The sequence below is a fragment of the Anolis sagrei genome, chromosome 2 (assembly GCF_037176765.1).
Source record: "Anolis sagrei isolate rAnoSag1 chromosome 2, rAnoSag1.mat, whole genome shotgun sequence".
NCBI lineage: Eukaryota > Metazoa > Chordata > Lepidosauria > Squamata > Dactyloidae > Anolis > Anolis sagrei.
In genome coordinates this window covers 227,361,955-227,376,384 of record NC_090022.1, presented here as the reverse complement: position 1 = coordinate 227,376,384, position 14,430 = coordinate 227,361,955, and the positions used below count along the sequence as shown (strand labels likewise).

Genomic DNA, 14,430 nt, shown 5'->3' with positions numbered 1-14,430 from the left:
AAAGCTTTTTGCAAGGCTCTATCATTCAACATCTTTATAAAGGGCTAGAATGAATGAACAGAGGGAATTTACATCAAATTACAAATGACATCCAACTAGGAAGGAAAGCTAAGACAGAATCAGGATTCAAAATGACCCTAATAGGGATGTATGTTTAACTAATGAGGATCATTGTGGTTTAATGATTTGAATGTTGGACTATGCATTTGGGATACAGATTTCAAATGCCTGCGTGGCCAGGGAAACCCTCTTGGGAAAATTACACTCTCAACATCAGAGGAAGGCAATAGTAATCTCGTTCTGAATAAATCACAAAAACCCTCTTGATAGGGCTTGATATCTTAGTTTCCATAAGTCAACAGGGACAACAACTAAGCCAATACTAATAAAATAAATTTCAACAAGGTTAGATGTAAATCACTAGATCTGAGAAGAAGATAATGCAGAAATATAGGATGAGCTGCGCTTGGCTTCAGAGCACTGTATGCAGAAAGCATCTATGGGTCTTAGGAGATCACAAGCTAAACTGAGCCAACAGTATGATACAGTGGAAACAAACCAATTCAGTTCTAAGTTGCATCAACAGAACTATGATGTCTGAATTAAGAGAATTACTAGTACTATTTTCTTCTAGTTCAGTCAGACATCACCTGGAGTCCTGAAGTTTAAAAAGGATATGTACAAGCTGGAGCATGTCCAGAAGAGGGCAACCAAGATGATGAAGACTCCAAAACCCAAACTTTTTTCAGGAATGATTGAAATTGTGTGCTAGAAGAAGTTTTGAAATAAATACCTTTAAACATCTCAAGGGTTGTTACTGGGAAAATGGAGCAAATGGAAGGATCTTTTTATGAGTGGTACAATATTTTTATCCTCATTGTTACATTTTAAATGCTTTTAAAGTGTTTTAGTGGAATAGTTGACAGAAGATGCATTGATGGAATAAACAAGTTGATGTGTTGTATACAGAGTACGTCCACACTGTAAATGAGGGAAAGCATCTGCCCATCAGGTCTAGCTGTAGAAAAATACTACAGCTGGGTTTTATTTATTTATTTATTTATTTATTAAAAAGCTTTCGTCGAAGGAATGTACATAAAACACACCCTATACAGCAAACGAAGTCCATAAAGAAACAACACTTCAAAGCATTAATACAATGTACGGTAAATGTTTAATTCAATCAAGTACATCATTCCATGTATGAACATAAGTACGAGGGGTTTATCTTCTTGGGTCTGTTGAATTATTAGCATAGCAAATAGAAGCGATCCAAGTTTCTGTAAAGTTATTTATGTTTGTGTCTTTGCTCAATTCCTTGACTGCAACTTTTTTTTTAAAAAAAAGGTAAACATTAATGGTTGGGTTCCACTTATTTTAAAAACCACTCAGAAATCAAGTAATTTGCACCTTCTCAGGGGAATTCTCAGATATTTAGAAGTGTTTATGTATGCAAATAATTTCTAAAATGCCTAGCTCTTCAGAGCAATCTTTCTTTCATTTATAAACATTCTTTTTTTTAATGAGCATTTAAATTTCTGGGTACTAATTTTCAAACAAAATATTTGTGATATGGAATGTTTTTACAAGTGTGGACAAAAACCTGTTTTATGGACATGATGAAGAGGAATTTCCATAAACTAATATTCCCCATTCTCTCTCCCCTCCCTTTTCCTCATCTTTTTAATTAATTTTAGCACAAACAATCTAATTCATAAAACAATTTACTTTCAAAGAAAGAGAAATCAGAAAAAGATACAAAAAGAAAGAGCTTCTCTTCTGTAAAGCAATGTGAAATTAACATTTGTGGGAATGGAAGCTAAAAGTCTTCATTTATCTGATGGAAAAAGTCCAATCGGTCCATCTTGTGGGACACTGGATCGATTTTTCTTTCCATGCCATTTTCTATGGAGATTAGTCTTTCTCCTAAGAAAGACTTGGCTATTCTGTGTGCCACCAGCTGCTTTCACGACTCGCATTAAATCTAAAACCGTGTGTCGAGGAGGCATGAAAAGAATGGGCAAGGGCTGACACTGAACCTTTGAAGTCATTCTCATTCTGAGAAGATTTAAAGGACATTGTAGACGTCATGTAATGTATTTGCAAAGAATGAACTGAGTCGCTGCACTCTGATCAGTGCGTGTAACAGGGATCAGCAGTCTTGGCATGCATCATCTGTCTGTTTCTGGGGGCTACAACTGAGCGCATATTTGTATGGAGAAAGCAGGGATTGAGAAGGCCAAGAATCATGTTAAAAGGGAGATGGCTGCTTCGTTAGCCCTGCATAACTCTGTAGGCATTTGACACTGGGAGATGTACAAAGTATTCACCCGCTTCCTTCTCCAGAAATCGCTCTCAGAAGTGACGTCTTGCTTCTTTTAGATTAGAGTAAATGGAGGACTGTTGGATGGGAATTAGTATTTCCTAGCCATCCTTGCTGGAGGTGGTGTTAACATGGCTTAGATATCACTGCAGTCCTTGGCTTGGTCTTTTGTGCAGGGAGCCAAAGGAATAGAATGAGACAGACATAACAAGAGAAAAGAATGATGTGCTCTGCTTGGCATCTATGTTTGTCTATGCTGTGAAATCATCATGCTCAGCTGATAGATAGCATATGCTCAGGTTCCAGTATGAAGGAACAGGATTTGGCTGGAATAATTGAGTAGTGTCAATCAAAACACAGACTCAGATCATTTGGCTGGGCTCAGTGAGATCCTGCAAAAAGTTATAGTATTATTGTTTTCTTGTTGTTCCATTCAATGAAATGTGGCCTGCTTCTTTCTTGTGTGTTCTCTGGAGCAAACAGGGGAACAATCTTTTTTTAATTTTTAAAAAGTTGGAATGAAATAAGAGCTGATTATAATTTTATTAATTACCACTGGACTAGCAAACAAATTTGATGAAGCGATGCCAAAAACATTTCAACAGTTAGTTAATAGAAAGAGTTTGGATGGACTAGATGAATGGCCTCCACCCAGATGTTTTGACTGCCAAAAAAATGGACTTTTCCTTTCCCACAAAAACAAAAAACAAAACATGAGTTGCTGACAAATCGGTATTTCAGATGCCAGAAGCATGATGCTCTATGGCACTGAAGTCATAGTAACAAATGTCAGGTTGATGCTGCCTGAAACCAGAAATTACGGAGTTGATTCAGAAACCTTTTGCAGCACAAAGCCATCCTGATTGAAGGATGGCTTTTCATCTGGAACCTCTTTTGCCATATTAGAAGTTGTGCTATTATTATCACACACAGGGGTGAATGTGTATATTTAAAAGGTCAAATGACACTATGTATCCTGGGGGGGGGAGGGGCATATTCCTAAAATTGCCTAAATAGAAGCTTGTTTTAGTCCTTAGATGAAGGACTGGTGAATAAAAGAGAAAAGAAAAACCAATATTTTACAAAATACCTAGAGAGATACTCTTACTCACTAGGGCTAACCTGAGCTATATCCTCAAACCTTTTAAGCCTAGGGTCAGTTCACAATTCCTCAGACTGTTTATTTATTTATTTATACGCTTGTATACCGCTAATATCTCAGCCTAAGTCAGCGACTCATTGCGGTTAACAACACTTAAAAAACAGTATTCAATTTAAAAGCATAAAACACATATACAATACAAATTATTGGGCCACCAATAATAATCCTATGCATCTCGTAACTGGAATCGCAATCCAAAATTCGTCATCTATGATTACCAATCCTTTAGTCATCAAAATTCGTTGCAACGGATTAACCGAATGCTTGTTTAAACATCCATGTCTTCAATCTCTTCCGAAACACCATCAGCGAAGAAGCTGATCGTACCTCTATGGGGAGGGTGTTCCAAAGCCGAGGGGCCACCACAGGGGGGTTGGCGGACTAGGGTTTGGAAAAAAAAACATGAACACTGTGCATATCTTATTTGTAGTGCAAAAAATATGAAAGAACAATATAATATTTAAAATGAAGAATAATTTTAACCATATTACTATGGGAAGTGTGGGCCTGCTTTTGACTGATGAGATAGTCAAGTTAATTTGGATTGTTGTTGTGTGCTTTTAAGTCATTTCAGACTAAGGAGAACCTAAGTCTAAAATTTAGGGTGGGGGGCAGGTCAATGACATTGGAGGGCTGAATCCAGCACACAGACTTATTGGACCTCTGATTTCTATATATATATATATATATATATATATATATATATATATATATATGCTCATGTCATAATGAGTGGCTTAAAAACTAAAAGAACCAATGAACAAAATCACACCAAATTTGGCAACAAAACATCTCACTACACAAGGAGTGACCATCACTCAAAAAATTATGATTTTGTCATTTGGGAGTTGTAGTTGCTGGGATTTATAGTTTACCTATAATCAAAGAGCATTCTGAACTCCACCAACGATGGAATTGAACCAAACTTGGCACACAGGACTCCCATGAAAAACAGAAAATACTAGCAGCATTTGGTGGGCATTGACCTTGAGTTTGAGAATTGTAGTTCACCTACATCCAGAGAGCACTGTGGACTCAAACAATGATGAATCTGGACCAAACTTGGCATGAATATTCCATATGACCAAATATGAACACAGATGGAATTTGGAGGAAATAGACCTTGGCATTTGGGAGTTGTAGTTACCGGGATTTATAGTTCACCTACAATCAAAGACTATTCTGAATGAACCCCACAAATGACAGAATTGGGGCAAACTTCCCACACAGAACCCCCATGACCAACAGAAAATACTTAAGGCCATCCAGTCCAACTCCCTTCACCAGGGCAAGAAAACGTAATCAAAACCCTCCTGACAGAGAGCCATCCAGCCATAGATATAGATAGATATATATGATTCACACACACAGAGATAAATATTATAGATTTGAAAGGGACTCCTAAAGATGGACAATTATATGTTGCATGTTCCAGAGTAGGCAAACCAGACAATCTCTACCTCAACACTGTCAAAGAAACATCAAGAAATACTGTTTACCCACAAGCATAAAGAAATTACATATATTAGAAACCAGCACTCTCTAATTACTTTATTTTCCATATCACCAGACTGGGCCACAGCAACGCGTGGCAGGGGACCGCTAGTACAGTATAAAATGCAAGTTGGCACCACATTAACTACAACAACTCAGCGATCGAAGCACTTCTCTCTAGTGTCAGGATGCAACTAAGCAATGGAGGTGCTCACCCCATTAAATAGACACAGCTTGTGTAAGATATGTCACAGCTTTCTTCTATTCTGATTGGCCCAACAGCCAGGGCTCATCAGCCAGAAAATGATGAAACAACAAACTAAATAATCAATAGGTCACTCTTTCCTAGTGTGACTTCAGAGTGCTTAGCATTACCACATTCATATTGCTGTCAACTGCAATAGGATTTCATGGATGGGTTTATGACAGGGATTGGGATTATTACAAATTACATCTGGCAAAACAAGTGTTGGAGAAAGCCATGAGCATATGCCCAAAAATAATAATGTTTTCTGAATTCCCAGCATGTGGTAGAAGAGAGGACAGGAATAACAGAGAGAAAGACATATTGTGTCCTGTGTAGAATAGAATGTTGTTCTTGTTTGCAGGTGTTTACAAAGTGAGCAGATGTTACAGACCATAAAAAACATACAAGTAGGCTGCCGTGCTGGGGAAGACTGTAAATGGCTTCCACAAGTGGATCACCCATCTGAAATCATGTACATCAGACTAGAGTATGTGCTAGTGCCTACATCCCATTAGCTTGCTAGAACAGATAACAAGAAATCTTCATTAAAAGCCTGACACAAAATAAGCTGTTTCACATTTGTGCTTTTAAATATCATAGTACTGGTATCAGGCTTTACTATGGCTGCTAATTAATTTTTGTATTTCAAGATAGCAGATAGGTTTGATTATTTGTCAAAGGATATATCCAATGTAAGCAAGCTTCAGTAGTTCATTTGGATATATCCTTTGACAAATATTGCAGCATTGCAACATTTTGGAGTAGTTATCTCTGTTTCTAGTTAAGATAGAAATTCATGAAACCACAATTTCCCTCAGCTTCTCAAATAGAAGTAGATATGGTTTTCCTCCAAGAGAATAAAAAAGGGTCCTTCCAAACAGTCCCAAACATGGGACCTGTTTTGCTTTTTACCTGAGGCAGCCAAACAATGCCTTATGAAAAACTGAATTACTGCACATTAAACCTGGTTTCCCCGGTTTACTCCACATTAATTAAACACCTCCAAAGATCTGGACCTTAAGCTAAGGTTCTGGTCTTTAGAAGTGAGGGCCCTGTGGGCAGGGCCATAGCCAGAAAAAAAAATTCGGGAGGGGTTGAATTTGGGGGGGGGGGTGTTGAAAATTTCATGGGGGGGGTTGCCTCCTAGCTCACGCTGAATCAAAGAGCACAGCAGGGGGCAGAGCAGCCTTCAATAGCCTGCAGCTCTGCCCCTGTCAACCACCTCCACCAAGTCTGGCCTCCTTAATGAGAGCATTCAACACACACACACACAACTTGGTTGCTTTGCTACATCGGCTATTGCTGCAAGTAATGACAGTGTGAATAAATTGTCAATATTTGCCTGAGATAGTGCTTGCAGTTCTGGAGGGACTCTTAATTTTTTGCATCTCAGACTTAGCATGGGGATTTGGTTAACCAGTTAAAATTCATGAGTAAACCAGGTTTTTAAAAAAATCTGAAACATTTGGGGGGGGGGGTTGAACCCCTAAACCTGGTTTGAACCCCTAAACCTCGCTACAGGCCTGCCTGTGGGGATTGACTTCCAGGACTGCTTTCGCAGTCCCAATGGTCAGTCCTCACAGCCAACCCACTTCTTTGGTCTCTGAAAAACCTGGAGGAGTGGGGTGGTGCCCACCCCTTCCCCTCCAGCCCCCCATTTTACCCCCAAACTTACCAGAGAGACCTGCCAGCAGTGCAGGCCTCTCTTTATAGTCATCCTTGTGAGAGAAAATAACATGTCAGTAGGTGGGAAGATGTGCTACTTTCTCATGCCAGAAGGACTGTAGAGAGAGGCCTGAGCTGCCAGCAGGCATCTTCGGTAAGTTTAGGTGGTGAAATGGGGGTCGGGTGGAGTCTGGGGGGCTGGATGGCAGCCTAAGTCTATCTTTGTTTGACCTGGGATGCTATCTAGTTACCTTCCAGAGGAAAGCCTGGGGTTTGGGTTTGGGGTGGGAACTACAATCCGAGAGGAAGTGAGCCTCCTCTTGGGTTTTAGTATAGTGTAGAAAAGCACAAAGTCAAGAAAATAATATGAGTAGTAAGGGGTACCAGACTAGAAGGAAAATTAGTACAGAATAGAAAAAGACAAGTCCAAATATAGGGTCTTTTCCTCTCCTCACCCTCCCAACATCATATGCATCTGTATTACAAGTAGAGTTGCACCCTGTCACTTCCAACATTCATCAGTTCCAAATGGATGCTTATGTTAATCTCCTGCAAAAAGAAGAAAAAGACACTGTGTAACATCTCAACAAAATTATTATAGAACCACCAAAACTTCAGCAATGGACCCTCTTAAAATGAATTTTCTATCAGCCATGTATCATATATTGTAAATAGTACTATTCTCCTTCCAAATTTAATGGAAGCCTATTATATATTTTAGGGAAATTGTGTGATGTGCCTTAATCACTCGCAAGTGGATTCCACCTGTGCTATGCCAGATAGTTTATGTTTTAAGTCAGCTCATCTCAATCATATATTCAACTTTTGTTGGAAATCTTTTCTATCATTTGCGTGTAATAGATTCAATGTCAAAGACACAGACTTACTTTTAGATCTGTAAATGAACTTTCATGGACTGTGCACGGTCATCCAAAAAAGAGAGAAAGAGGGCTCATCTACATCTGCACTAAAATCTGGGGCCAGTTCAGAGTAACAATACTCGAGGACTGGCTCCAGATGGCTCCACTTTCCATGGCCATCTCACAATGGAAGTGGGGTGGAGCCCAGACCATCCCTGGTGGACCATCAACTTTCGCGTCTCTGTCCCCACTCCTTCTTTCTGATTGCATGAGCACCTTTGTTCAAATAGACAATGGACCAGTTCTTATTGGAGCTGATCATACTGTTCACTTTCACACTGAAGTATAGGGTTACTTTGGCATTTTGCCCAAACTCCAGTGCATTCCTTGACTTTTCTTAATGTAGAGTTAAGGTCCAGAAGTTCCTAGATGTTATAGTATAGAATAAAATAACTTTATTGTCATTATACATTGTACAACAAAATTAAATGTATTCCCTAGCATGCAGTGCAAAAATGTGCCAGCTTTAGCATAGCAGATTAAACACCAGCTGAAGTCAATCTTGCCAGTTCGATGCTGGGTTAGGTTGAGCTCCTGATCTTAGCCCAGCTTCCGCTTACCTAGCAGTTTGAAAACAAAAAATGTGATTTGATAAATAGGTATTGCTCATTAAAAAAGGTGGGGGAGGCATTCTGAGGCACCCAGAAGGAATACTGTTGATTCAATCCAAAAGAAGTAAGTAAGTTACGAACTAACTCTTTAGCAGAGAGATGGAGTGACAGTACCCTCGCTTGGCCGGAACCAAGCACAAATCTTTCCAAGGATGCCGAAAGATGGGGAAAGCCGATACCTTTTCTCTATGTATAATTGTTTGTCTATTTGTGTATAAAAAACGCAGTTAAATGTTTGCCACATATGTATGTTCTGTGATCTGCCCTGAGTCCCCTTTGGGATGAGAAGGGCAGAAAATAAATACAATAACAAACAAACAAACAACTCCAGGAATAACTTCTGGTCCACTTTCGGTATAAGGCAAGTGTAGACAAGCCCAGAAAGAAAGCAAGAGGAAGATATCAATAAACATTCAATCATTGGGTTACTTTTTATAACTGCCAATATAAAAAGGTTTCATTTCTAAAGGGCTATACGATTTTTTTCCCCCAGGAAAAAATAAGTCTTTACTGAAGCAGTAAAAATGTTTTAGAAAGGTTCTCCCCTATAAAATGACTGAAATGCCCTGTAAATTCACACACTATGAATAGGATATGCATTTTGGGTAAGGCACTTTCTATTCAGTCTCAACCACTGGGATTGAATCCTCTCCCACTCCCAGCAAGTTTTCAGGACCTGATGATATTCACTATTTTCCCTTGATGCAACTGGGTAAGATATTTGGGGTGACCAGATACCATAAAATATATTTATGCAAGCAGAAAGAGCACAATGAATATGCAGCATGAAGGCAAGAATAAATGAGAGGGGGGAAGAATCTTTCTTTTGTTCCTCATTCTTTCTTCTGCAAAGCTAAAGTTGTGATCCAACTGATAAGTGGCTGAGAACTTCAGTGAGCTGGTGATGATTGAAGAGCTCTGTGAATCTGCAGGCTTGTGAAAAAGGACAATTCTGCAGGTGCCTGGAAGGCAGAGCCAGTGTCTTTACAGTACATAAAGTGGAAACTAGCACAACAGCAAAAATGATGGGGAGGGGGGTGGTGGGGGGGGGGGGGGAAGCACAGACAAACTCAATTTTAGGAAGGGTTTGTGCTGTTGTTTTTTTTTAAAGTGACCTGAGGCAGTATGTTTTAAGAGTGTAAGATACTGCTCTTGAATTCTACCAATCATCTATTCATCCCTGAAGGGTGGTGTTTTTGTATAAGTGGATATATAAAATATAGAGGGAAAATAAAATAGTAAATAATGGGCTAATGATGCAAAGCTTGTTTTCTTTTCTCTTCTTTTCTTTCTTTTTAATGAAACAACTTTAAAGTAAAATTGGGAAGAGAAATTGCATTTTTGGTCCAGTTGCTAAAAAGTAGATTCAATCACTGGAGATAAAACCAAAATTGTCAAAATGAAACTTTTGGGTGAAAGATATTGTTCATTTTTCTTGTTGAAAAAGAACTATTAGAATGGAAAGTATAAAATTCTAAATACAAGATAACGTGTTGTTTTTATTGTGCCAAACCTCAAAGATTGTGAAATCAAGATATGTAAAACTTGGCATGGATAATAAATAGAACTTTGGGTTATGCATCTCAGGATTATTTTGTTTTTCCAATGGGTTAATCAATTTTAGTTAATTAAAATCTGTCTCGATTCTGCAGTATAGACTTATGTTCTTAGAAGGCAGATCTAACCTTCACAAAGGACCTCATCACATAGGGAAAAATCCCTGTTGTAGAACACTTTGCCCATGCAGATCTGATCACATGATGCACATCTATTTCTGGTGAGACTCTGTGCTGGTTGCATTGGCTAAATGTTCAATTAAGGGGAATTCTGAACACCGGAGGCTACCTGTGTTCAGATAGAAAATCATGGGGACAACATGGAAGGTACACTTTCTGGCGTGTTATGAGCAAGCAGGTGGTGCAGGTGATGCACCATGCTGAACAACATATTTGCCCCACTGCCCCATGATTTGCCCCACTGTCCATGTGATAAGCTCCTAAGTGGCAAAACTAAACAAAAACTTGACACATTAATTTCTCAGGAATCAGCAAATTATGGAAATGAGAGAGAAAGAGAGGGGGGATATTACTAGCAGACAGAACTGTACATAGCATTCTAGGTGAAATCTGACCAAAGCAGATTCTCCTGTTGATTCAATCTATTATTACTTTGGCTGTTTTCCCCATTGTATCGCACTGTTGAGTCATACTTAGCTTATGGGTTACTAAGAGTTCTAGATCCTTTAAACATGGACTTGTTGTCAAGCCAGGTATCACCCATCCTATATTTATGTATTTCTTTTTTTCCTGACCAAATGTAATACCTTACATTTGTCATTTATTTGATCTGCACCAGCTTGGGAATTATTTTCTTTTTGGAGGAATACTGATTCAAAGTAGGGGCCAGGCAGCTCTACTTTCTCTCTGTCTCTAAATAGCATCTTACTCTATTCTCCATATAATGGTTATATCATTTCCTTGTTCTTTCGATCATTTTAAAAATACCCCCAAATCACCCTAAAACTAAAACTTTTTTATTATTTTAATCTCTAGCAAGACTGAATTTCTTCTGGGTTTTAGTTTTTCTGACCTTCTCCCTACAAGTGTTATCTATTTGTTTAATTAACTGTAAAATCTCAGCTCATCTGAAATGTCTTTTTACATCTTTTCTGGTTTCTTTGGTGATCTTCTACCTTCCTCACTCATTCAAATTGTTTGCATTTGTGCTTTTAATGCCTCTAAAAAATCCCCATGCATCATGAACTCCTTTTCCTCTAAGCATTTCTTATAATAGATCTCACCCAGTATAAGCTTCTTGATGTCCAGACATCTAGCTACATTTGGCTCCCCCTCTCCTTTTTATGAGAAATCTCTTGAGGACATGGTCTTCAAGTTGTTCCCTTCTTTACCTTCTGGACAATGAAATTGTCAAGAAATCAAATGATTAATTTGTTGGACTTTCCATTCTTGCAGAGTCTAATTTCCAATACATATCAGGGTTGTTAAAGTTCCTATTGCTAGTATAGCTCTCATGTTTGATTGTTTGGTTATCTTTTCTAGAACAATGCCACATTTTTGTTCACTTTAAATAAGCTATTTAAGGTCCTTCACCTATTCACACAGAAATCAGCACTTTGGTGGGCACTTTTAAAGCCTTGGTCATAACCTGGATTAGACTCACCATCTCCTTGGCACAGGCCTGTCTTAACAGCATTATAGACCCCCAGGCAAAGCAGTGGACTGGGTTCTGCCTACATAACCACTCACAGGAATAAAACCGTAAATTATCTATAAAATAAACATATTTATTTTACCTTCCACAAAATCAGTGCTTGTTTCCTCTTTCTCCTCTGCAGCTCATTTCCTCTTCTGCTTCCATAACACTAACATTAAAATGATAAAAATTCTCTTATGAGTGCAGACATGCCAAGTTCTCTGCTGTAAGTTCTATTTTTTCTTGTTCTATAGAGTTGGTAAAAGATTTGAATGTTGAAGTGGGTGATCAGAAAATTAATGTTAAATTCTGATCTGTGCATAGATTAGCATGGGGCTCCTATGCTTGTGGGGCCGCCTGGCAATATCATTAAGGTGGCACTGCATTGGCATGGGACCCATCAGCAACCACTGGGACTCTATAGCAGTTAGCATATCAAAGAGATGAGAAAGAGCTGATTCCAGCAAACAGGAATCTCCTAAAAACAAACAAAAAGAGACCCTGAAGTCAGAGCATATCACACAGAAATGTTGGACCACTCTAACAAGTACCATGTTAGACTACACAGAGAAGCCATTGAAATCCACAAGCATGTGGACAATTTCAACAGAAAGGAGGAAACCATGAAAATGAACATAATTTGGCTCCCAGTATCAAAACACTCTAAAATCAAAAACAGGGGTATTCCAGACAAGAAACAATCAGGACCAGTTAATCACCTCCCAATAAAGAATTCCCCCAGGCAGTAAGCAGCCAAGCCAGGAAGCAGCCAAGCCAGGAAGCAGCCAAGCCTTGAATCTGCAAGGCTATTTAATGCTAACTAAGGTGATCAATTGCATCATTCACACTTGCCTTTAACAAAGAAGAGTTCTTTCTCCCACGCTGGACATTGCTCCACAGATATATAAACCACACTTGAATTGTTTCCAACAAACCTCACAACTTCTGGGGATGCCTGCCATAGATGTGGGTGAAACATCAAGAGAGAATGCTTCTGGAACATGGCTATACATTCCTGAAAACTCACAGCAATAATAATAATAATAATAATAATAATAATAATAATAATTTTATTTGTACCCCGCTACCATCTCCCCAAGCAACTTGGTGCGGCTTACATAAGGCTGAGCCCACAATACATCAATACAAGCAATAACAACAACAATACAAAGCAATTAAAATAAATCTCAAACACCAATAGCATAAATATTGACAATAGCACAACACACATTTAAAGTCTATGGCTGGGCCAAATGTAGTTAAAATTTAAAATAATGCTAGGCATGAACAAGATAAAGAGGCGGGCATTGGAGAGAACATACAAATCCAGACCTCGAAGTCTTAAGCAAGAGTTTGCCCTAATGGACAATTTTTTTTTTTGCACTCAGTAGACAGGTAACCAGCATGCAAAATGAAAATCCTACACCTTTCCAAAATCTTAGTAATTTTTTTTGCATTGACTGTGGAAAGCCAAGTTTGCCCCAAAAGGAAATGTAAATGAGATGAAGAATGCTAATGAATTCCAGGGCATTTCTATCATAAATGGCTAAAACTAGAAAAGGTCCTACCATTATGTATAAACAATATAATTGGCAAACACAGAGCGTGGGGAAATAAGGATTTTGAAGAAATCAAGTAGACCAGTGAAGAGGATAAAAACCAATGTGGAACAAAGAAAATCTAATTAGATTTCAAAATCATAACAAACTTTAAAAAATAAGCTGTGTGAGCATGGGACCGTAGCTGGTAAGGAATGTCCAGGAATCTAAGGGAAAGAGACAGAGACTCATTTAAAATTTGGCAGGAAGCTGACCTTTGGCTGTTCACTGCCACTGACAGTTCCAAGGTAGAAAGTAATGGAGGACCAAACTGTTCAGTTCAAATGGCACAGGGAAGGAATAAGGACATCAAGCTCACACAAGGGCCTTAGGGAAAAAGTTGGGCAATGTAAACTCTTAAAACCATTCTATGCTGGCGTGGAGCAGGAAAATAGAGTTTGCATTTGTTTAAATCACCATTAGGATAGGCATCAGAGAAGAGTATAAGTCTATAGTTTACTTTCTCCACAAAACATGCTACTTAATGCCATTTTTCTTATGTGTTCATCAGGTCTTTACACAAAACTGAATCTGAAGTTCAGTGGGGCATGACCAGCAGGTGTACTGGGAGGCAGGCACACTGTAGGCCATCAAAGTAAATGCAGGTTGAGCATCCCTTATGTGAAATGCTTGGGAAAAAAGGATTTTGGATTTCAGATTTCTTTTTATTTGAAACACCTGCATTATTGTGTGTATATATATGGAGATGGAAACCAAGTCTAAATACCCAAATATTTTAAAATATTTTTAAATGCCCAAGTCTAAATATATACACCTTATATGTGTAACTTGAAGACAATTTTATGCAATATTATTATTAACATTTTGCATGAAACAAAGTTTGTGTATGCACTTTCCGAAAGCAAATATGTTACACTGTAGTCTAAGAGACACCGTTGCATTGGAGACCTACCAACAGATTTCCCGGTCTGCTCCTCTCCGCTGCTGTTTCACCTCCAGCTGATCAGGCTTGCCACCACTGTTCTCGTCGGCTGGTCATACTGCGGCTGTTGCCATTGGAGGCCTGTGGTGGTGGCGACTTGAGGTGGTCCCTAGCCAGTTCAGTAGTGGATGTCAGCTGGGCTTCGGCATCCGTCATCAGGCCTCTGGCCTGGCCGTAAGCCCAACTGCTGGACTGCTGTTGCACCTTTGCCACTGCATTGCCACCGTGTGCCTTGTAACTCATGCCATTTTCCC

At 38.9% G+C, this 14,430-nt stretch overlaps 1 long non-coding RNA gene across 1 annotated transcript in view; it reads right to left on the bottom strand.

The window, feature by feature from the left end:
• Positions 1-1,092: 1,092 nt before the first annotated feature.
• LOC137096433 (uncharacterized) overlaps positions 1,093-14,430 on the bottom strand; it is a 39,606-nt gene continuing 26,268 nt past the window's right edge. Inside the window, exon 3 of the long non-coding RNA XR_010909468.1 lies at positions 1,093-3,866. This is a non-coding gene — a long non-coding RNA (uncharacterized lncRNA). The remainder of the gene's footprint in view (positions 3,867-14,430) is intronic.